The sequence below is a fragment of the Ochotona curzoniae genome, unplaced genomic scaffold (genome assembly GCF_017591425.1).
Source record: "Ochotona curzoniae isolate NIBS_2020 unplaced genomic scaffold, NIBS_Ocur_1.0 scaffold_3835, whole genome shotgun sequence".
Classification (NCBI taxonomy): Eukaryota; Metazoa; Chordata; class Mammalia; order Lagomorpha; family Ochotonidae; genus Ochotona; species Ochotona curzoniae.
Window position 1 is genome coordinate 31,855,531 of NW_024467114.1, and position 25,851 is coordinate 31,881,381.

Sequence of the window (25,851 nt, forward strand, 5' to 3'; positions counted from 1 at the left end):
CATGAAAGACAAAAGCCTGAATTAATAAATCCATTTCCCACAGGACTGCTACTTAGGAGGATTTAGAGCTTGCTTTAATTTTTGTGTCCATGCGGTAGAAAACATTGTCTGACTACCCCTCTCTTCTGGAACAGTCCTAATGACTTCCACACAGATCTGAGATAGGCAAAATGGCTGCTATCGTTTCTGGACTATTATGCCAAATGTTACAAACTGAGCAACCTAGAGACATAAGGATTTGTTTCCCACAGTTCTGGTAGTTGACACGTGGATGATCAAGAGGCAATGGATTCTGTGTCTGGTGAGGGTTCAGTTTCTGATTTCCATGTGGCTGATTCCATCTGGTTTCTCGCTGTGCACTTACATGGGCAGAGAGCAAAGCTGGTCTCTGAGAGGGCAACCCTCTTAGGAGGGCACTCCTCTCATTCTTTTTATTAAAGATTTATTTTTATTATTTTTTTATTGGAAAGGCAGATATACAGAGAGGAGAGACAGGGAGGAAGATCTTCCGTCCGATGATTCACTCCCCAAGTGAGCGCAACGGCCAGCTGATGCTATGCCAATCCGAAGCCAGGAGCCTCTTCCGGGTCTCCCACGCGGGTGCAGGGTCCCAAGGCTTTGGGCCGTCCTAGACTGCTTTCCCGGGCCACAGGCAGGTTGCTGGAAGGGAAGCGGGGCTGCCGGGATAGAACCGGCGCCCATATGGGATCCTGGGCGTGCAAGGTGAGGACCTTAAGCATTGCACCACCGCGCCGGGCCCACACTCCTCTCATTCTTACGTGTCCTGCAACCCTTATTTTATCATTGGTAACTGGTTTCAACATACTAATTTGGGAGTACAAACATTCAGATTATGGAACAGGGAAATTTTTTTTTATGTTTTCTGTTGCTACTAGTGCTACTTTCTAAACATTCACCTGCAGGGTACTGAATTTACCAATTGTTCTCTTCCTGATTAGTCAAAAGAATTAATTCACTATTTCTGGCGGTCATTTTAACTCTATTTTGTCTTGGGAGTTTCAAGTAAAAATTGGAAACTAGAATTAAGATATATGGAACCAGGCCCAGCACAATAGCCTAGTGGCTAAAGTCCTCACCTTGCACATGCCAGAATACAATATGGGCACTGGCTCTACTCCTGGTAGCCTGCTTCCCATCCAGCTCCCTGCTTGTGGCCTGGGAAAGCAGTCGAGGACAGCCTGAAGCCTTGGGACTGGCCATTGCGGCCATTTGGGTAATGAACCAGTGGATGGAAGATCTTCCTCTCCATCAATCCTCTTCTCTGTATATCTGACTTTGCAATAATAATAATTTAAAAAACTAAGATATATGGAATTACAATTATTTTCCTGACAGTTGAAAGTACTTTGATTTCCTTAAATTCATGATATGGTCAATTCCTTCCTTGAGTACTAGTGCATTGATCTTCCTTTTCTATTTCCATCTTCAGGATTTTTTGCTTTCTCTTTTACCAGGAGCCAAGTGGAACCTTCACAACCACCGAGTCACCTGTCACATCTTTGACAAACACGCACATACTGTAAGTTAAGAACCTGGGGGTGGGAGTTCTTTGATTTTCTGGGACAGAATCAAGTACATGTGGTCCAAACTGAACAGGAATAAAACTATATGTACTTTTTCAAAAAGGCATGGTGGTAAACTATACTGTAGTGTCATTCTCTTAGAATTTGGATCTGTCAGGGTCTGGATGGGAGGTGTCCAGTATATCAAGTAGCCTAATCCCTTAAGTATGAAATAATCATCAAATGCGTGGCCAAACTTCATCTCACCCTACTTTGACAACCTCTATCTGCAAACGGAAAACATTTCTATGTCAAGTAACTTAAATTATATTACTCTGACATGAGTGACTGTGTTGAATACAAACAGATTTCAGACATAAAAAATAAAGATCTCTGGCTCCAGAAGGGATGTGGAAGAGATTTGGATAAGAACTGGAGAAAGTCTGATTATGGAAATTAGCCACGTGTTGAAAAGATTGCATTATTTATATTCACTTATCCAGCCTTTGGTCTAGTCCTGAAGAATGCTAGATTCCCCTCATACTCAAGGGACAATATTCACTTCTGCTTACCTGCACAGCAACATCCTCTGAAATCTCTTTAGTTGTACATTGCTGTTTGTCGCTAGGACATTATGCTTACAGATCTCAGCCAGGCTAAGTAAATAATCCTTCTTGTTTGTTTGTTTGTTTGTTTTTCAAGTCAGTTTGATGAGTGAATCTGCTATAGTGATAGTAATTATTGAGTCCCCATGAAGACACAACATTTCACATTTACTTAAATCCATATCATTGAAATTCCTTAGGAAGGGAAGTATCTGTGTAAAAACGACTCAATTTTCATTTTTGGTGTCTTTAAATTTAAAGAGCTCTTGTACCCCCATCTTTAGAAAACTTTTAATTTTTAAGTTGCTGAAACATTTATTGTAGCTCACTGAATAATAAGTGTGTTGAAGAGTTATTCTGGGAATTATTTTCTTTTGCGTGAAAAATCTTTGGCCACATCACAGTGTTCTAGTGATTTTTTTTTGAGACTCTTCCTCCACCTCTACCTCAAAATCAGCTTTTTTTTGTTTTGTTTTTTCATGATCAAACAAAAATTAGAGCCACAACAACAAAGAACCCTGACCCTTAATATCCCGTAGGATAGATTTCCCCTCTTGCCCCAGCTTCTGGGTAAGTTTTAATGACAATTTCTTGCATAGCGCCTCCTGGTGGTTTCTCAGCACTTGCACACACACAGCTGGTTTCTTACTAGGTGCCTCAATGTTGTGAAAGGAAAAAAAGCTTTTCTTCTTATCTTGCATTCTTTCTTTTTCTGAAATTACACTGAAGTTGTCTTATCTCTAGGCCATGAGTTTCTGATCCACATTAAGTCCCTCAAGGGACTACAATTTTTAAGAAAAGTGTAGTGTGGTTGTGGTCTTATTGACTATTATCATAGCATTCCTCTCTTAGTGGCCTTCACAGTTTATGGTTAATGTTGAGCAAAAAGCTGGCAGATTGCAATTTTCTGGTTGCCAAGATGGCAAATTTGAGTTTTATGCAAGATTGCTCTAGTTATTCCAATCTAAGCCCAGTAGTTCAGGAGGAGGCCCTTTGGCAACACCTTTAGGATCATCCTTGCACGTGTTTGGGTGCTGTGAAGGAGCAAAGAGAGAGACTTCCTCGGTCACTCCCATCCTGCCTGCTCTCCCCACCCCCCCCCTTTCCAACTAGAAGTAAATGCTATGTAATCTTCAAGATGCTCTAAGCCTCTGCTTCGTATTTCACACATGTGTAGCTGTGTAGAAAACTGTACTCTCCTAATGACTCCAAGTGTTCATTACCAAAGAGCTGTGTAGTTTACAAACATATGGTGCGCAAGTTCTTGGAGAGGCAAGAATTGGCTCCAGAGACTACAAGGTGATGGAGCAGAGCAGATGCAGGAGGAAGAAGAGGAAATGGCTCAATAATTCCACACAGGAAAACAACTCTAGTTATAAACGGGGAAAGAAAAAGACGAGAAATGAGTGGGACCTCTGGGTTAGATACATTTCAAAAGATGGCATCTTTAAGTGAAAAGGTGGCTGAAATACTCCAGGAAATTACCACATCACCATTTTATCTGCTGTGCAGTGGAAATCATTTCAACTTCTTTGCCTATGAGGAAAGCTTATCCACATAGCAACTTTCAGATTTACCTGTTTGTGAACATTTTGGAAAGGGGTTTAGCTACACGCTAAGTGTAGTACTACACACGGCAACATTGACAATAGCTAGATGAGACAATTGCCCTTAACATAAGCTTACTAGTAAGAAATAGATGCACAACACTAAAGTCAAATCATAACAGTCACACTGTCTCCACCGTCTTGACCCTAGACATGTTCCTAACCTTGCAGAGAACAAACAGAGTTGTGGAGTGAATCCAGTCCTTCTACATATTGCTTATTCTTCCTAATGGGTTTTAACCTCCCTGAGTGCTAAGATCATGCCTTAGAGGACTTACTCTTTCTCACCACATTGAAAACACAGTGGTCTGACCATCACAACTACATTGAATTGCTGTTAAAACATTGTTTTTAACAGCCTTAACATAATATCTCACTCTGCATGTTACTTGATTCATCTGGTTTTAATATTTATTTTATTTGGACAGCAAGAGATACACAGAAAGGGATCTTCCACCTAGTGGCTTACTCCCCACATGTCTGTAACAGCCAGGACTGGGATAAGCCAAATCTAGGACCACAAAACTCAATTCAAATCTTCCATGTGGGTGTCAGGGTCTCAAGAGCATAAGCCATCACGTGATGCTCTACGGTTGTGCCTTAACAGGAGGGCGGAATCAGGAAGGGATCTGGGGACATGGAATGTTTGGATCCCAAGGAGCATCTTAACCATGGCTCCAGACACCTGCCCTTTCCTCCACGTGTTCCTTCACTTGCTAACTCCTGTGGCCCTTCATTCTTTTGAAGCTGTATCAGCGGTGCAAAGAAGAGTATGTCTTCCCATTTGTATAAGAGTGCGACGTAGAAAACCAGGACACGCCAGCAATGTTCCTACCTTTCAAGAAAGTAGAAAGTAAACTTCATCTACTGAAAAAAGTAGAGAAATAACTATTTTTATCTGTAATATTTTCAAACCTGCAGCATGTTCCCATTGTTGAGTGCCTTGAGAAAGGCAGGAGTTGTGCCTATTGCGATGATGACTCTTGAAACTACACTCAGCAGAACCTTTGCTCCCAGTCGGAGCCAGCATTATTCGGAATCTCCATCCTTTGCCAGTTGTATAAAGGTCACATGGAGGTAAAAAACATATGAGGTATCTGGCTCCAATTCCTTTTGGAACATTAAAGCGAGTCCAGATTGATAAAATAGAGTTGGGGGGTGGGGGAGAAACAGCATTCTTGACTACAAAGATGCTGAGCCAGAGTGAGCCAAACGGTGCGCTCTCGGCTCATGGTGACTGACAACAAAAAGAGAAAGGATTTTAGGAATGGAAGAGATGCTTCATTTTATCTGGGCTTATTTTGGGATGTTAGTGAAAAGAAAAATTGGTGTCTGGCAGAAAGATAACTGAATAACATGAGAGAAAATAACAGGCAAGAAAAAAAAGCACATGCACGCTGCTAACATCTCCTTCAGGAAACCTCACCGCATTCATGGTCAAATGCTGCCTGCCAACGAGATAATGGTAAAAAAGAGAATCAAAGACACTAACAACAGAAATGCTCAGGACATTCTCAGAAAGCAGATGAAAGGAAATTCCACTGGCGTCTATTGGAAAGACTGGAAGGAGGAAGGATGTCATAAAAAGGTGAGGGAAGATGAAAATGGATTAGAACTTGAAAGAATTATTACTGATGAACTACTTTTGATCTTACACTGCTTAGGGAAGTTTACAAGCATAAGCTTGTATTGTGTGCCGGTGTTAGCGCTGTTTCACAAATGAGAAAACCGAATTTAAGGACAAATCACAAATTGTGGCAAATCACATCCTCCCTATGAAGCCCAACCGGGAACCAAATGCAGGGCTGCTTGGTCCTGTTGCCTAAGCTAAAATCCCATTAGCTATTGGTGCATTCCCTTTTGCCCCACTCCGATGATCACATTGATTCTCTGGCCTGAACATGCAAATTATGCACAAATAGCTCATGCCAGAAAATTGCTGGTTATGGCTGTTTATATTTGCCTGTATCATGTTTTATTATATCAGCCTGACCTCTCCTAAAAAATGTATTCCATTTCACCCGTTTGTGTAACACCATATGTAAATAAATCTCCTGACCCTGGTGTAGTTGACTATGCTTGCTAGAAAATTCTCGAAGGAACAAGACTGGTGAGGGTCCTGGAATTGGAAGTTTCTACGTTTGGAGAAAAGACACGTCTCTTTTTCTCAGCACTCATCTGCCTCAAATCCTCAAGTCAAAAAAGCGTGATTCATTTGTTCATGGGGGAACGTGATAACTTAGCATAGTGTTTATATTTTAAAAATCCAAGAAGCTATCTAGGTGGGGCAAGCGTATTTTGATTTTCAGCAACTCAGTGCGTTCCATTACCCTCCCTGCCCTTGTCGATGGCTTCAGTTGCTCACAGGCACGTCTCTGAGGAATGAAATATTGTTAGGAGGAGTTCTAAAAAAGTGCTTTATCTTCATTATCCTGAAGATTCTATTCCAAACGAATCTTTGGGGAAATCTCTTTTCCTGACATGCATTTGTTTCAAACGCAGGGAGTTTTCCCTGCCAAAGCCTCGCATTTCTCCCTCGTTTTGGCTGAAGAAATCCATGTCTCAGTGTGTCTCAACACGGTCACTCTCCGAAGGACACGTGGCCGGGCTTTTACTGAACAGCCCCAGCAGTCAGAAGGGCCAGCCCTCAGACCTGATTAAACAAATTCTGAAAGCCCATAAAAACGTGTTCAAGTTAGGAAGGAGAGGAGCAAGTTTGCATGTCAGGCTGGCTCCCACACAGGGCCAGCTCTGTCAGGGTTTGGGCGGTGGGGGTTGCGGGGGGTGGGGGTCCAGGAGCCTCGGCCCACAGCAGCAAGTGGCCCTTGGGGCAGCTTGATTGCACGGCTCAGCAGGGCTGTGATGGGGGCTGTTTCTTCCGTTTCAGAGCCATTTTGCAGGTAATATTTCCCCTGCCACTTTACAGGGTTATTGAAAGGGTAGAAAATAAAGTCGGTAAGCCCAGGCAAATCTCATGACTCCATTGAATCTGGCATTGAATCATATGACCAACCCCTGGGAGAAATGAAAAAGAAGGCTTCTTGTTAAATACAGTGGATTAGAAGCACATCTATGCATATCTGAAAATTTAGAAAAAGATTGAATGAAAAATATTGGACTGGCATATGGAATCTACTTTTGTGATTAAATAGGATTGGTTATATAAACAGTCCTATGGAACGTTCAGGAAATGGATAAAATGAACCAAGGTAGTTAAACAGAGTTGGTTCATGGCCATACTTACACATGCTAAAATGTCCATGCTGTCCAATGAAGTCAAGCAATTAGGTGGTTAATTTGACCACTATCCCTACTTCCAGAGGCCCATTATTTGGGAGCTGTGTTGCAGGGGAGAGAGGGGAAAAGAGTCCCCTCTAGGCATTTGATTTTCCCAGTTCACTGATGATGGCGCATAGGCTCACTGGAAACAAACAGCGGTAAGCATCTACTATATTATGTATTCAACCGGCAGCTGAAATATCAAACTGAGTTTTTCTTTCTCTAATGTTAGAAGTGCAGACAAAGTAGCACACATTTGGAAATGAAGGATTTTTCTCCCCCCCTTTTAATTCTGTCCAAGCAGAGTCAAAAAGAATCACAGGATGAAACATATTTTTACATACACATTTCACACACACACACACACACACACACACACACACACACACACACACAGAGGCTTAGATCTCCCACAGTATTAGAGCCCTGGGAATAGAGCATCTTGTTGAGAATTTCTGCACCGTTTTATTAGACAATTGTGATTAATGTCACAGAACTTTAGCAATCTTTGAAAAGAAGTCAAAATGTGCCACAAAAATTCACTTGATTGTGCCAGTGGGAATATTTCCTAACATGGTCCCAAACTTCAAAAACAGTCCCATGCATGCGAGCAGAGGAAAGGATGGGTTTCACCCATTTCTTCCCAAGTCTATTTCATTTAGTTAATAGAAAAAAGGTTGGGAAAATTGTGGCTCTTGTTAGCATGAAAGAGCAACACCCAGGGATATCTATATGGTGGGCGGTCCACGTGGGTTTTTCCAGGGCTACTGCTTCATGTCACCAGTCTTCCACCCAGACTGTAACTCTCCGATGTTATCTCCAGGCTTCTCAGATGGACAGCCCATTAGGTTTTTATGATGGGCAGTTTTGAATGCTCCAAGATTAGAAGATTCTGGCTGGAATTTGTGGTTCCCTGCTGGATCATCAAGGCGTCCCAGGGATCTTGTCCCGACCATGTCTTTAAGCAAACACCTCTCTCGTAACGGTATTCTCTCACTGCCTTCTTGGCCATGGACTTCAAAAGCAGATGGCAGGGAGGGCGAAAAAGGCAATAACCCTTAATATAACAGAGCCAGCCTGGCGGGGAGAGACAAGGCAGAGGTATGGCGTCTCTGAGGTGGGCATTTGTGTGTTTAGCCCCATGGGGTAATTAGGGGTCATCTGTCCCCGAGTCTGCTAACTCATCATTTTCACACCATCCCAGCAGCTTTCTTACCAATGTCAGCAATGTAGAACTTCCCCAACCTTCAGGATATAGGTTTCAAACATAGTTACCTTTGATCTCTAAAATGATGATAGTGTGTGATCAGGCAAAGACAAGCATGCATTGTAATATGGAGTGTCTGTGTGTGTTGGGGGGATGGAAGCTTTTTTTTTTTTAGACTTGAAATAAGACTGTTCCAGCTAAAGCAAAGCTCAGGATACATCCACACATCCTTGGAAGTGAGAGAACCCTCTGGGGTCCTGGACTAGTTGGATTCTTTGGTATATTTTAATTCAAATTGTAAAACTTAGAGAAACTCCTTTTGGTCACCCCTTAAATAGTAAAGCATGCAGTAACAACTTTCTCAAAGATTTCTACATCTCAAAAAACAATACATTGCCAGTTTTTGAGATCTGGAAATGTGGACCAGAAACGTTAAGTTTTCTTGCTAATATCAGTTTTGTGTGCTGAATGAAATCAGTTCTGTCTGCAGGTCATGAAGCATGTGTGGTTCATTAAATGTCAGCTATGATAAAGCATCTTTTCACCTTTCCTCATCCACACCTCTCATTATTTGACAAATTACATTGAAGAACTCGAAAACCAGACATCAATTATAAAGAACATCGATCCATGGTAGTGATATTATTTCTTTAGCCTAGTCATTATGATTTCAAAAGAAATAATTAAAATCAGATTAATTTTAATTCAACCAAACCAATGGACTCAAACTTTTTTCTTGTGGAGTCCTTATTTTTTTAAAGATTTATTTTTATTATTTTTTTATTGGAAAGGCGGATATACAGAGAGGAGAGACAGAGAGGAAGATCTTCCCTCCGATGACTCACTCCCCAAGTGAGCACAACGGCCAATGCTGTGCTGATCCGAAGCCAGGAGCCTCTTCCGGGTCTGCCACTCGGGTGCAGGGTCCTAAAGCTTTGGGCTGTCCTCGACTGCTTTCTCGGGCCACAGGCAGGGAGCTGGAAGGGAAGCAGGGCTGCCGGGATAGAACCGGCGCCCATATGGGATCCTGGGCGTGCAAGGTGAGGACCTTAAGCATTGCGCCACTGCGCCAGGCCCGTGGAGTCCTTATTTTTAAAGGGTTCATTTATTTAGTTTATTTAAGTTTAGTTAAAACTTGATGCTAATTGACAATGTCCATCACTATTTTTAACATACTCTAGCCAAGGCTATTGGATTCTTCATGAATCTCACTAAAGATTAAAAAAACCAAAAAACAAAAAACACTATCTCCGGCATAAAAGGAGCATTCCCAATGAAGCTGTTAAGTATACCTTGACAATAGGATACTTCATTTTCTATCATTGTCTATACCTAAGATTCCATGATATACTTAATTAGAATTATGGACCTGTGACTTGCTTAAAGACTATACTATTATAATAATATGGGGAAAGAAAGAAAGATGGGAAGGTGGAAGGGAGAATCTCTGTGCCTAAGACATAAAAAAAAATTAAAATCCAAGAAACCAAGCTCATGGTCATGTATGAGGAGAGTGTGAGCAACTTGCAGAGAAATTGGTGTCCACCGTAGTGCACCAGGTAATGACTTGAGGCAAACTGGCTGTTATTCACCACCATGAGCTCAGCGCAGCACGAGCACTGCTCAGCACCCTCTGTAGATGCAACAGCCAATTAACATTTGGATTTGGAGAGAGCAATCTCTGCCTCATCCAAAAGTTATGCTTTCAATCAGTGAAACCATAGCAAATCTATCCTAAGATTAAAACATGCTTTTTCATTAATAACAGTTTGCTTCGTGGAGACTCCAAAACTTAAGCCATTCCTTGGAAACTTTCCCTATGCAATAACTTCCTAACTCAGCAATCTTCACAGGGTTTGGTAGCATAAACCTAACAGCACTAGAAAAAAAAAGCCCTGTGCCTTCTGTTATATCTGTTAATATTTTATAGGGATACTGCATGCTTCTGTCAGTGAATATCTTTAAGATGTCCTTTTAACCACTTTGTATAATGAAAAAAATATCCTCAGTTTCACAGAATCAATTCCACTGCTCACCATAAAATGAAATTGGTGATACCTGTCCTCTTGGTCACACTAAACATCTAACTAGACTTACGTTTCTACAAGGAAAATGTCTTAGTGATCTGTTCCATTCAGAGGCTGTCAATGTGAATTCCAATGTGAGTAGATTGATAACAGGTGGATGGACAGAGAGAGACACAGGTAAGATAGGTGACAGGTGCCATAGGTAGAACTAAATAAACACCCACTCACACACATACGCAGACCTGGGCTGTCCAATCCTCCTGAGAGTCTATAACTTAGATAAAAGAGGGATTTGCATCCTTCCATTTTTTTTAAACTAAAATTCACTTTGTTTTGTGCTCAGAAACCCCCTGAGAAAAGGATACTTGTTCATAATCATTCTTCATGAGCCCAAACACTGTTCACAAGGGCCCACTCACTAGTTTCTTTGAAAATGCTATGTACTTTTGATTCTTTTCACTTCTGTGAAATCTCCTAAACTGTCTGTTCAAATTGGCCAAGGATGACATTGCTGGTTATACCCTTCCTCAGCCAGATCTACTTCTTCATGTATGTTTCCGCAGGTTATTACAGGAAGTTTTCATCTATCTTGCCATGAATGTTCACATATTTGTCATGTGACTCAACACATGTTTTAAATGGAATAGATGAATGAATAGATGATTCAATACCTAAGGACCAGTTCTGCTGACAACTGTTTAAAAGACTACTCTGTAAGAGCACCAGGGTAGGACCAGCATTGTAGCTACTGAGGCCACCACTTGCAATGCTGGCATCCCATTTGTGCACTGTTTCCACATCCCATTTGTGCAGGCTGTTCCACTTATGGTCCAGCTCCCTGCTGATGAGCTTGGAAAAGCAGCCAGATGGCCTAAGTGTTTGGTTTTCTGCACGCATGTGAACGACCCTGATGAAGCTCTTGGTTCCTGGATTTGCATTGGCGCAGTCCCAGATGTGGCAGCTGTCAAGAGGGTGAGCCGGCAGATGGAATTTCTCTCAAGAAAAAAAGAGAGAGAGAGGAACAGAAAGGGAGAGAAAAGGAGGCATGAATCTAGAAGAAACAATTTAAGGAACGCATAGAATGTGCTTAAATACTTTATATACCTACCCAAAACATGTATGTTACTATTCCTTGTTCCTTATTTCATAGATGAATGGATTCATAAATTACACTGTAAATGCTAGTTTTTTAAAACCTGACTAAAAGGATCACACACGGACTGTCTTAAAAGGCATGAGGTTTGTGCATGGTTCCTTCATGGCAAAGAAAATTCACTGGAGTGAATGACCAATGTGAAAAATTACCAAATTTTAAAAGAGCATTGGGATGGAGAAACATAACATTTGTTTTATAACCCACTTCTAAAATTTGATTATACCCATTTAACACATGTAATGAGCAGCAAATAAAAGTTTTAAAAGGAGACTATTTCTAAAAATATTATATGGCAAATTAGATCCCCTCTTTCCTCATTTTGAGTTGCCAAACCAAGCAAGTCAACCAGACCCCACCCAGTAGAACATGGTCGAATTGTAGGCGACCTGTAAGATTTATTTGACAATTTGTAATAAAGGTAGCAAGCTAAACAGTAAGAAGTGGGAGTGCCCACAGCATCCTTTAAGCAATTTGTACTAAATTCCACCAGTGGTTTATAGGAGTTCTCGTTGCATTTATTATCTTGCAGCTCAATTCTAACTGAATAAAGGAAAAGGTATTTCAAAAAACATGGAGTATCCCCCTAATTTAAAGATTGCTTCAATGCACAGAGATTACTCAGAAAATGATCATTTGGTGGAATCACTATCTTTTCCTTAATGATACTCAGATTTCTCCTTACATAAGATTATACAGGACTTATATTATTCAAATATACTAATGAAAATTATTAGAGATGAATTAGCATTAAAATTAGCATTAAAGCCATTTCTGAAAAATAATTCAGTTAGGCCATAGGTTGGTCTGCAGATGTGTTTCCATAAATTCAATTTTAAAGAGATTTATTTATTTTTATCTCAAAGCCAGATATACAGAGAGGAGTAGAAACAGAGAGGAAGATCTTCTGCCTGCTGATCCACTCCCAAGGTGGTTGCAATGGCTGGAGCTGAGCCAACCTGAAGCCAGGAGCCAGGAATTTCTTGTAGGTCTCCCATGTGGGTGCAGGGTCCCAAGGCTTTAGGCCGTCCACAACTGCTTTCCCAGGCCACAAGCAGGGAGCAGGATGGAAAGCAGGGTTGCCAGGACATGAACCGGTGCACATATGGGATCCTGGTGCACAAGGCAAGGGCTTTGCCACTAGATTACCATGCTGGGCCCCATTTTTTTCCCCATAAGGAAAATCAATAGTAGTAGAAACTAGCTTTTGGAAATTCAGCAAAGTCTTAGGGCATGGCTTCAAACCTGAGAAAAAGAATAAGTCTGTGCATCTTGTGACCTGAATGACCCATTACATGCAGCTCAGTTTTTGAGATGTCCCCCATGGAGAGGTATTTTAAAACACTTAGTTGAACTCGGTCCATGTTTATAGGCTTGAGAACTCGAAATGCATTTTCCTCATTGGGCAAGTTAGAGCTCATTTTCTATCTTCATTGTTTTTCTATAGACATCCTTTGTAGTAAAATTTTCACAAACAGAATTTGCACTTGGAAGGAATTTGGTCTGAAGCAATGTTCTTTACTTCTCTAACAAGCCACAGGTCCTTGGGGATGGCTTATGACCTGCTTTCGCCATCATTAACTGACTTTTCTACACAAAGGAAGACCTTTATACCTAAAAATAAAATCTCATGACACATTGTGAAAATGACTTGGTCTGACATTGGGTTTTATTATGCCCTGTGTTATTCAAGACAAAGAAGATCATGCTCAAAACGAGAAAGAAAACACTTAAGAGCGTCTGGGCACTTTGAACAGCATGAGTGAAATACAACACCAAACAGGATGTCTCTGTTCCTTTGAACTTGAGGCATCCCTTGGACCCTAAGCTACTGAATTCTCTGGTTAGTTATGTGGTGCCAGACATTCAGTGGCACTTAATGAAGATAAGTTTCTACTTTGGGCTTTTAAAGATAATGGTGAATGAGTCCTGCCTGACCAAATTGAGCATTTTTAGCAAAGTCATTTTAGAGCTAGGGAAATAGATACAAAATTTCTTCAAAAGAAGCCATTTTCCCTTTCTTATTTTTAATGGTTAAATGTCAATGAATCCTCAAATCAATAAGCAGAAAATTTTCCCTCCTTTGTGTCTCAAGAACAAATAGCAACATTTCTTGTCTATCTATTCTGGAAACCTAAGACTCTACAGGGTATAACACATAAGTTTCAGCATCAGCTGTATTTTATCAAACATGTTCTTTCACAGATAAGAGCTAGAATTTCCTATATGTCTGGAAAAGTATTCACTCATTTGTTTGCTTTTGCATCATGGAAACCTAAATTTTTTCCCTTTTGAAGCTTCCACTATTCTAAAATAAACAGATTGTTTTGTTGTGGTTATAGAATCTATAATCACACTGTCATTCTTCCATTGGAGTATGTATGCAGATGTTTAAGCAAAATTAAATAGAGTACACTATTGATACCACGGTTATATCTGAAGTTTCTAAGAACAGACAACTCATAGTACTTGGGAAAGAAAGAAAGAAAGGAAGAAAGGAAGAAAGGAAGGAAGAAAGAAAGAAAGGAAGGAAGGAGGGAAGAGGGAAGGAAGGAAGGCAGGAAGAAAGGAAGGAGGGAAGGAGGGAAGGAAGAAAGAAAAGAAGAAAGAAAGAGAGAGAGAGAAAGAGAGAAAGAAAAGAGAGAAAGAAGAGTAAGACTAAGCCTCAGGTCAAATGGGAACTATCTGGTCTCACCATAGAAGTCCAAACAGATATGCTAAATTACTGCCTTCATGTAGTGACATTGAGAATGAGACTAGTGACTCCTTCTGAAGATCTGTTCATGTGTTTCATCATTAGTTGCTTAAATCCCTCGCTAACATCTAGTCCAACCATCCTCCTCTTACTGCTCCTTATTAGCTTTTCAGTATACTCCCTTTTCTGCTACAACTGCAATAAATCTGAAATACAGTCATCGTTCCCGTCATTCTTTTTTCAGAATCTATATTTTACGTGGGTTTGAGGGAGAGAGAGTGTCCGAGATCTTCCATTTACTCATTCATTCCCCTAACGACCACAAAAGGTGGATCTGGGTCAAGCCGAATCCAGGAGCTGGGGTCTCACTCCACATATCTCATGAGAGTGACAGAAACATAACTACCTGATCCATCATCCTTGGCTCCCAGCTTCTGCGGAAGGAGGAAGCCGGTGCGTGGAGCCTGATCCAGACATCAAACCCAAGCACTCTGACATGGGACTTGGAGATCTTAACAAGTAAGCCAGCTATCTACCCCCAATCACTTCCTTGCCTCTTTTACCTTAATTAAACTCGTGTAAACATTCAACTATGCTGAATCTGGCTGATGAGTGTGACAGGCTATGTTGACAGGTCTCCCTTTAAGGTGCAGCTTCCGTGGGCCCTTTGGCTTATTTCAAGCCATTTCATTCTGTAGATTCCCTTTGCCACCATGCAAAAGTATCATGTCCTATCATCTCTCCTGCTTTGGAACCTCCGAAGTTTTCTCCCCATTCTAATTCTCAGCAATCACCTCGATTCCAATTTGACAAAAGAAGTTGATCAGATACACCCTTCATGTATCTCACACGGCTGCTTTGCAACCTGGTGCTCTTTCGCAACCAGATCCATACCTTCACTAGGGATAACTTACTACACCTAAGATCAAACCTCATACCTTTAATTGCATGTTAATGCTCATTCCCTTCTCACACTCTAGGGCATGTCTACAGCAATCCTCTCCTCTGTCTGTAGCAGTGTCAATTTTTTTGTAGTTCACTATCATCTTCACAGAAATATGTTGTAATTCTAGTATTAGCTTTTAAAGATTAATTGAGCTCTTCCTTCTACTACATGATCCATTTATTTGTTTCCTTAATGGTGAGGTTACCTATTCCGGGTTTCACATTGATGTAACTCCAGCACCTACAATGTCATCAGGCATATGCCTGGCATGTGTATGTGGATGGAGACAGTATGTGCAGTGTACCATTCCTCTTCTAACAAGGCTTTGCATTCGCTTCATTGCCAGTGTCATCACTGGCTTCCACGCTACTGCATGCAATAATCAGTGCCTACCCTGTTTTACTTGACCTGTTGACAAGTTTTGACACATTCCAACTATGCTTCTATTTGGACCACTTAGCTCAGGTGGGTCCTAGGTCAGCCCACGCTGCTGAAGAGAGCCATGCTTCCTGTGGGTCCTCCTCATGACTCCTTTCTGCTACTGCTGGCATGTCGCAAATCTCCTTCTGCAGAATTCTCTACCTGCACTGGTTCCCTTCATAATCCGACCTGGGCTTAAGGCTAGAAATACCAGCTACAGGTAGCTCACAACTGCGTTGATATTTGTAGTTCTGACTTCAATCCTGAACTCCAAGTGTGTGTTTCTAATTACCTTCTTGGTGGCTCCACTTCGATACCTGGGAAAGATTTTAAATCTAACAAGTACATCGCTGAGTACCTGAAGGTCAACAAGAACCTCCTTCTACACCACCATCTCAGAAACAGCAGCTTTTTCCTCTCTAGTGTCCAGATCCCAAAGCCCAGAGACATCCTTTATTCCATCACTCCCCACCAAGCTCTCTCAGTCCAGATCCAGTTTGTCAGTGGATCCATTTCACCCATCTTTATAAATATAGATACTTCTTACCAATTACAGCCCCCACTTTTCCTAGTGCTGGTTGCTTTGTTCCTTAAGATCTCCTGGTGCAGTCCTAAATTACATGCTGCTCTGGCTCTTGCCTTCGCCTGGAATGCTCTTCCCTTTGGTGGTCTCACTGCTGCCTCCTTCAGCACCTTTGGATCTTCTTGCAAATGTCATTTGAAAGTAACATCAATGATGATCAACCTTTTAAAACTTGAAAATCTCAGTTGTCTTATCATAAAATTGAAATCTCTTCCTACTTCCATCTTATGGATAGGATATCAACTTCCCATCAAATATATGTTTGTATATTTGATTTGAACTTCAATTCGAATCTGTGTAGGCTTTCAGAAGAAAGAGATGAGAAGCAACAAGTAAATGTCTGAGATTAAAAAAAAAAAGATTTGACATGATTGCTGAAACTCCATGATAATTATCCTCGGAATATATATTTTAATTTTCTAGTAAGAAAGAAAAGTTTTATCAGTTTAACAGAGGGAAGATTTAACGGTGTTGGGACAAAATCAAGTACATCTCCCTGACCCTTCTGAATTTATTTTTGTATAATCATTCTGTTTAAAATTTGTACTGTCCCTTGATTAAGTGCTTAAGTTTACATATTTCTGTGTTACAAGGCAAGGGCCCAAATCCTTCATGGCAGAGGCGTGGTCTCCATTCACACAACCTCACTGAAAAGAAGAGAAAACAGCGGAAATGGCAGAGCTAGGCAAAGGCAGTATTATATGCCTGTTTTTAAGGTCAATTTCTCTTATAAACCTAGGTTAAAAATACATGCTACTAGCTCTTAAGCCAGGCCTCCTGGGATTCCTGGTTCCAACATTTTCATAAATGTGGCTGTTTTTGTTTAGCTTTTAATGCTTTATTTTCAATATTTGGAAAATGAGAATCATAGAGGTTAGACTTACCTTACAACATTGTTAGAGAAAGTATAAATGATTACTGTTTATTAGAATCACTTATTAGATGTTTGCAGCCCTTCATCTATTCTAGAGAATCTCAAACCCCTGTTTTTATTTGTTCAAAATATACCATTTTCTAAGTGATAACTACATGTAGCTATTCCTTCTAAAGATCCTTAGTCTCTGAATGAGGACTAGAACACAGGTCTTCTACTTCCTACTTAATGTTTCTTCCACTAACTTAAACGCTCACTGTTTCCCCTGACTCCGCTCCATTCTTGTTTTGATTGTTACCTCGAAGTAAGAGAAGTACTCAGAACGTGGAGAACTGGAGGTACAAGGTGTGGCTTTGGGTGCTGACATTGTAGCACAGTGGCACCCAATGTGAATGCTGGTTCAAGTGTCGGCTCGGAACTACCTCCCGGCTATTGCATCTGGGAAAGCAACAGAAGATGGTCCAAGCTTTTGGTCTGCTGCCATCCCTGTATGATACCCTAATGCAGTTCTAAGCCCCTGGCTTAGATCTGACCCAGCTCTACCACTACAGCCATTTGGGGGTGAACCAGTGAATGGAAAATATCTCTCTCCCTCTGTATGTGTATGTGTGTCCATCTCTTTAGCACAGCCTGAAGTGCTAGATTTATTTTCAATCTTTAAAAAAAAAATAGAAATGACAGAAAGAAAAGGAAATCTGGCCTTTCAAATAAGAAGTTCTTTTTCTGTTTGTCAAGAGTTTTCAGCAGCAAGTACTCTACTAACCTCAGAGGGGGTTGTTTCATTCCCCTGGAGAACTTGGAGGCAGTTGAGACAGCAGGGTCACTGTCGCTGTGGAAAGTGGCTCCGGGGCTGCCCCAAGATAGATGGCTATGGACAATGCAGAGGTTTATAATTACAATCATCCTTCCTCCTGCAGAATACCCAAACACCACCTCTGTGGGCAGTCACACAAGGAGGCAGGACCCCAGGCAGATTGGAAAGAATAGCCAGATTCACCAGCCTCCTTAGGCTGTAGCTCTGGCCTGGTACCTATTAGCTATGAAGTCTGGCACTCCATGATTTACTCTTCAAGTGCCTGCAGTGGTGTCGTTCCCTAATTGCTGATCTCATTTTGCACCCTAGTGCCAAATAGTCCCCTGGAGACCACTGAGGAAAACAGGAAAAGTTCCAAGAACCATCAGGAGCTTTAATAAAATGCAGCTCTTAAAGTAGACAACCTTCCTGGAACTATCCCAAGGAGCCTGACACTGCTGCTCTCTGTAGTCACTTCATACGCCTGTCAGTTACTGAAATTAACTCCATTTAATGAATGATTCCCTCTGCTGGCTACTCGGGTAATAGAGTGATTGGAGGGACTCCGTTGTGCATTATGTAGATGATTACCCTCAAAGAGGAAGGAAATATGATGGATAAGGACAGTGCTGTGGGGAAGAAACCTTTGACTAAAAATAACAACATCCTAGAAAACTGTTTATAGCAGATCCAGAAAACTGCAAATAAATGAACAGAGCTGGCAACTCATTTTGAATCTGAGATAAGTGATTCTAAATGAGATGGCTGGATTTTATAGAGCTCACAAATATGTGCTACAAAACCCTGCTCAGAGAGACTCGCCAAAATAACCTACATGACTAGAGTGAAGGAAGGGTCGGCCAACTCTATTAAATCCCGAGCACACTACCTCAGCCTGAAAGCTGGTATCTTGGGGCTTTCCTCTGCCTTTTCATCACAAGCTCCACCTCGTCTTTTATCGGTCTATTTTCCTATCTTTATTTGAAGCTTATATCATTATTCTATCCAAGATAAATTCCTATGTTAAGGCTCACAAGTGTATAATGCAGAATATTTCCCGATTTTATAGTCTAAAAAAAGATCTGTTTCAGAAAACAGCAAGCAGTGGCAATGTATGAGTTTTAATCCTGATCTCCAGTTGAAACATTCCCTTGGTTTTATCTCTTGTTTCTATCTTGAGCAAGTGGTTTTCTACGTAGAGAGAGGGAAGTCTTTGATATGTTTATGGAACCGTTGAGCGAATGAAGTTGCCTTGGGTCCCACATAGCATTATGAGCTTGGCCAGCTAGGCTGACGCGTCTCATAGAGGTATGAGGTATACATCCTGCAGACAGACACGATCTTCCAAGCTTCCAGCAGTTGTTCATGATTCCAGTGTTTATCTGAATGTCAACTTCATGCACTTAAAAGCCAGACAGTTAAGAAGGGCTTTTGGCTTAACCTTTACAATGCTGGTTAGGAGATCTAGGTGCCACATCAGAACACCTGGGCTCAACACCAGCTCTGCATCCTTAGTCCAGCCTCCTGGCAAAGTAAACAATGCAACTGGTCAGTTAGTTAGGATCCTCCCTCCTATATGGGTGAACTGGATTGAGGTGCCATGTTGCCAAACCTTCAGCCCAGGCCAGTCTGGAGTCATTGTGGTGCTTGGGTAGTGACTCAGTGAAGATGCATGCTCTCTCTCTTCTTCTCTCTCTCTCCTCTCCATCCTTCCTTCTCTGTCCTTCCCTGTCTTACTGTCTGCCTCTGTCTCAGAAACAAATGAACAAAAAATACATTTTGAACAAAAAGTCCTAGACGGTGCATTTTAATCTAAAGCAGTTCATAAAAGTTTAAAAATAGATGAGACAGGTGAAAGTTTTGTAGCTCTTTGTGCTGTTATAAAAACACAGATTTAGAAGAACTCCAGTATGGGACAGTAACATGCCATGCATATGTTAAACTTTTTGAAAGCCAGAATACTTCTAAAACGTGAGAATAATCCGGGACCCTCTCCCACTGGGAGAGTGTGTTCTAGGCACCAGTCTTTAGGCTGAAACATTTAAAATAGGCGCTTACTGAATCCTCCCAAATGTATAAAAGAGGCAGTCTCGCTTGCATTCAGGCCCACTAAAAGGTTAAATCAGTTGCCCAAAGTCTCACAATTAGAAAAGTTGCAAAATCACCTGTGGGTCTTAGAAGCTGAATTGCAGAGTCCACTGCTCTGAACCATTATATATCACATTTTGGCAAGCTCACAAACTCTTCTTTTTTTCTAATAACAAAGGCTAGGTGCACCATGGATGCTTGTTATGAAAAGATTTTGAAAATACATATGTGTACACCAAAACTCTGAAGTAAATGTCCTCATTTTGAATGAAGGATATGATTTCTTTTTTTTTTTTAAATCATTTTTACTTATTGAAGAGGCAGAGAAACACAGAGAGAGAAGTACTAAGAGATCATCCATTTCTTAATTCACTTCCCAAATGTCAACACTGGCTGTGGCAGGATCAGGTCCAAACTGGAAAGCAGAAGCCAAGAACACAGTACAAATCTCCTCTGCAGGTGCCAGGGACTCAGCTAATGTCTGCTTCCCAAAGTCTCCATTAGCAGGAAGCTTAAGTCGAGAGCCCAAATCAGAACTCAAACCCAGATATTACGGTGTTGAACACAAGCATCGTAGGTATGAAGTCTCATGTTTGCCCCAGTTTCCATCTCCCTACCCCCCAATGGAGCAATGATTCAATCAAAGAAAGCTGGTAAACTTGGAACCTGGTCAAACAGCTAGGTGATGTGCTGGTCCCGGGCATATACTCGGTAGTTACCAACACAGAGTGCTACAGCTTTAATAATGACATTATGCACCATGACAGGAGTAAGGACAGAGAGTGCATTGGTCATGAAAGATGGGCTGGGAAGACAATAAAAGAATTGAGAAAACAGTTAATTCCCTGAGGGAGAGAGGGTTCCAAACCCAAGCATCTCCCCATGTAGAGAGATCCTGACATAATCACGTCTGCTGACACAATGGGATGGTTTGCTTGGATGAGCAGGGGAGGGCAGGGGGAACAGAGGGTGGAGTGTAGAGAGACGGTTTATAAGGTAAGAAGAGTGCTTTATACGTGGCAGAAAACAGTGATGGCATAGATGCTCAATGGTGTGGTAAGGTAATTTCTGAAATAATTGTTTTCCAGGTGGTAAGAGTGTTACCACAGTAGAAAAAGGAGCAAAAGATGAAGGAAAAATGGCAATATTGTACATAACCTTGATCTCAGGCCATTCACAGAAAAAGTTCCACCATTAAAAAACCACACACAGCAATTAAAGCAGATTTAGCAACTTCACATTCTTAATTCTAGAGATCTCTGTTGTTTGTGGTTTTTTTAAAGATTTTAAAGATTAAAGATTTTAAAGATTAAAGCTAGGAGCAAAAAAATTCTCACATGGGTCTCTCACATGGATGCAGGGTACCAAGGCTTTGGGGCACCCTCCACTGCTTTCCCAGGTCATTAGCAGAGAAGTGGATAGGAAGTGGAGTAGCCAGGACATGAATTGGCATCCATATGGGATGCCAGCACATGCAAGGTGAAGACTTACCCACTAGTAATTGTGCCAGGACCAAAATCTCTTTCATTTTCATGATTGCAATAAATAACCCGAGACAAGTATCTGGCACAACAGATAAAATGCTGCTTGGGATGCCCGCTTCCCATATTGAAGTACCAGGGTTTGAATCTAAGCTTCATTTTTGATTTCAGCTTCCTGTCAATGTACGCCCAGGAAAGCAGCAGGAAACACTCAGTACTCGGTGTATTAACCAAAACCACAGATAAGGTAAAGTATATGATAGGTGTCATTTTGGATCGTCTCCTTTCACTAAGCAAATTGGTTTCCAGTTGGGTCCATTTAAATGCAAAAGACAAGACTTTTATTTCCCTATGACCAACAGGATGTGAGGAAAAAGATTCCCAATTATTGGTGGGAATGTGGGCTAGTTTAAAACCATTTGGGGAGACAGTAGGAGAATTCTCAGATGTCTGAAATAAGATCTACCGTAAGACCCGTCTCCATGGTTTTATGTACCAAAAGCTGAAAGGAAAGAGTTATTAAAGCAACTAAAATAGTAATGGTGGCACTAAATTTGATAGGAAAAAAAAGGACATGTCAATGTTCATAATTCCAGTGAAAATCTGCATCCAACTTAACACCCTATTAATGGGAGAGCACATATACTATTCCAGTACAGATGTGTCTAATGGACCACTGTATAGGAATTCAAAGAATATATAATTATTCATGGGCACATATTAAAGCCAAGATATTAAAGCAAAAAAAAATCAGCTTTCATGAACTGCAGTTCTAGAACAATACTTCAATTCTCTTTTCTTTAACATTGATAGTAAATTGGAACTAAGTTCATTAAAATGTTACTATATGATGTGTATTGTGAATCCCCAGATTGCACTACAGATGAAATCTCCAGTTTTATTTTTGTCGCATGGTCTTTTACAATGCCTATATACAAACCTAGGCACAGGCTAGGTTTCCTTGTAGTTTTACAATTTTAGGTCTTACCTGTAACCTTTTAATCTCAGAGCATTTGCATTTATTTCAGGATCTCCATTTGTTTCTTTCTTCCCTGAGGCTGTGTTTGTTCTTGTGTGAATCCCATGTTGTGTGGATACTACTGTTTCGCAGTATTTTCTTAAAGCAGATAGTGTGGTTTTTGTTCAAGAAAGCTGTGACTACCTAGGGTCTTTTATAGTTCTACACACATTTTAGCACGGCTTTTGCTGCTTGGGTGCAAAAGGCATGCAAAAATTTGGTAGAGATTGCTTTATAAACATTGCTTTGGTTAGTAAGTTTTTTTTTTAAAAAACAATGTCATGTGTTCCCCAATCCATGATCATGGTATATGGCTTCATTTCCTTGTATCTGTATCAATTTTTCACATTACTTTGAGCTTTTCAGGATTCAGATCTTTCACCTTCTTGCTTAAATTTGTAATGAAAGATTTGTTCTTTTGAGTAATATAAATGAGATAGTGTTCTTGCCTTATTTTCAGAGTCCATTTTGAAACCCACACGTAATGGGAGAATCAAGATGGCAGAATAGAGTAAGGACACATTTAAACAGATGGAGAATTATTAGCCTGTGTGAAGCAGAGAGGGCACATTCCAGGAAATAGCAGAGGACAGAACAACAGCAGAGGGCTACCCAGAGACTGACAGAGCAGGAGAGCAGTGGAAACAGTGATGAGGTACTGCAGTGACTGATACCCCAGCAGCATTCAGTGAGCAGTGATCTAAACTCCACCTGCAGGCAAAACGGCACCAGCAACAAGGTGAGAAGGGACGTTTGCCAGGAGCTCCAGAGGTGAACCCAGGCAAAGAACTGCCCATCCTGCTTGTCCTGCTGGTCTGTTTGATTCGACCAGGCACAGAGACAGAGTGGCAGATCCCACACAGGTGGTGTGGGAACAGAGTGGATTTCACAGCCCAGTCCAGCTCCGAGAGCAGAATTAGTCTCATGTTGCTAGTTTTGTGCTGTTACTATATGTTTCAATACACTATCGTTTTTTCAAAGCAGTCAAATAATTTTCTACTTACATGCTTTTAATTGACTAGATTTTTGAAGTAAAATCAACAATGTAAATCCAGAGATTATCAAATCACAATAATTAGTCATTTATTTCTTTCACTGAAGAAATGTATTAACGTATCCCTTGCATTGAATTAATCTGTTAATATTCCTTATATTGAATATTGAAATGCTTCCCCTTGCATTGTTCTGTTTCTCGCTAGGAAACATACTCAATTGCAAAGTTAGTGAGGCACACATTTTGAGGATTGAGCTTGGATTATTCAAATAATGTCACCAGCCTCCACTGACTGCTTTTCTGAGTAGAAACTAAATGATTTTTACCTCATTAGTTATATTCTAATAGATGTTAACAGTTGGGTCTCAGCATTTTGCTCAAAGGCTACCATCATGAAGAAGTCATAACCTCCACATATATTTTTAAAACTATTTTTAATATTCTTTCACTTATTAAATGAAAATATTAAGGCAAAGACCATTGTTAGAAACACATTTTAGAATCATAAATTTATGGTACTTAAAATACATGAAATATAGAAGTGTGATCTACACAGAACTAAGTGACAATGGTGAGGGGATAACAATGAAGTTTTGATCCAGTCTATATTCAACAATATAGAGAAATCTAATCAACAGTTGGATGGCATTGCTAACTGTCTTAGGGTCTTTCAAAAAGTTTCTGGGATATGGAATTAAAAGGTTGGTTTATTTTGGCACAAGCCATTTTGAAACCCACACGTAATTTTTCACACTATGACTTTCATGAACTTTTAAAAATATTGTTGTGTTGACAAAGAGGATGAAGCATAATGATAATACAGTATCAGCGTGTAAGACTTCCCCGAATAATACAGTTTACTTCTTGCCACTTATTATTGGTTAGGCTAGCAGATGAGTGAAGTCCTGGTTTTGCAGGATTGACTAATCAAGGAATCTTTGTACTGCCCCAAGGATAACTCACAATTACATAGAAATACATTTTTACAAGTATCTGACCCCAAAGAATGCTCTTCCCTGTCCTGTAGACATTCACAGGGGGAAAGAAAGGAATGAGAAGATTGCCAAAGGAGAGTAAAATTTTCCACCAAGGAGGAGAGAGTCTGTGAAGATGCTGAGTGTTGCTGGAGTTTTTCCAGCAACGATGACTTGTCAAAAGTCACACAGATATTTGGTGAGGGACATGATTTGGACCTCAAGGACCATAAAAATGTTGACTTAAGGAACATATTTTATATGTTTCTGAAGTGAATATATGAATCCAGAGTTTTTATCAAGTGGAGCTAGCTTTTCGCAGGAATTTTAGATTAGTCCAAAGACATAGTTTTTTTTTTTTCACATGTTAAACGTAGCTGGTAGAAATGAATTCATTATATGGCATCAGTGAAAATACAGAAGAGTATGGGTGTTGAGCAGGGGAAAAAAAAGATAAATTCTGAGTAAAATGAATTTACTAAACAAACTTTCCTACTATTGGCAATACTACACACACCTATGGGATGCTGTGCTATGGCTCTATCATACTACTTAGTCACAACAGTCTTCTTAAGCTGTAACCTATAGACAATGGTGTCTGAATATGAGAATTACAAAAGATAAACTGACAACTCCAAGGTCAACTTTTCTGTTGATTTGGGGCAGGACACAGAACTATTTAATGTCTTTCAGGAATGACATTTAACTCTAGTACTTAACTGAGAGAATCACATGGGATCTAAATAAATAAATCAGATAACTTATTTAACATACCAAGCTAAGCCACTGTTGGCAGCAACAGTATTCACACTGGCATCTGTTTGTGTCCCAGCAGCTCCACTTGCAATTTCTTCCGCTGCTAATGGTTTGGAAAGGCAGCAGACGACCGTCCAAGTGCCCAGGTCCCCGCACCCACATGAGAGACATGGCTAAGGCTCCTGGGACTGACCTGGCCACTGGGGTCACATAAGGATTATGAAAGAACAGATCTCTTTTCTCTCTTTTTCTCTCACTCCTTCTCTCCCTCCCCCTCTGTGACTCTGCTATTTGGATGCATACATAAATATTCTTAAATGTAAATAAAAGTTTCACAAAGACCAATTCAATATTTTTGTTATAGCTCCATAGCAGAGAACACAGTATTTAAAGAAACAAGGAAGAAAAATAGTAATGGCTAGAATTAACTTTAAATCGTTCAACATTTAAGACTTTAATTATAGTACCAACCATTTTTTAAAAACCAATCAGTAAGATATATAAAAACAAACAAAAGCCCCAAATGTTTTGGCTTGATTCCTCTTTTCCTTTTAGAGATATCAGATAGAGCATCTATGTTAAAAGGTTGATTCAATGGCATTTGAGATACCCAATCTTAGCAACTCTGACAGGAGAGCATCTTGCAAACCAAAACTTAAAATAATCCAATGTTCTACTTGCAGTAAGCTGTATTTTGGCAGAATTTTGCAAACCATTAGGAGTAGAATTTGTTTTAATATATCCTACAAAGCTTTTCTTTAAACAGTTCATTTCTGTCTTTGTTTAGGATCTTTCCCCAGAGAGAGGATGTCTGCTGGCAGGGGACAG

At 40.5% G+C, this 25,851-nt stretch overlaps 1 protein-coding gene across 4 annotated transcripts in view; it reads right to left on the reverse strand.

Annotated features, from left to right (window-relative positions):
* HDAC9 (histone deacetylase 9) overlaps positions 1-25,851 on the reverse strand; it is a 579,622-nt gene that overhangs the window by 50,647 nt on the left and 503,124 nt on the right. The window lies entirely within an intron of this gene.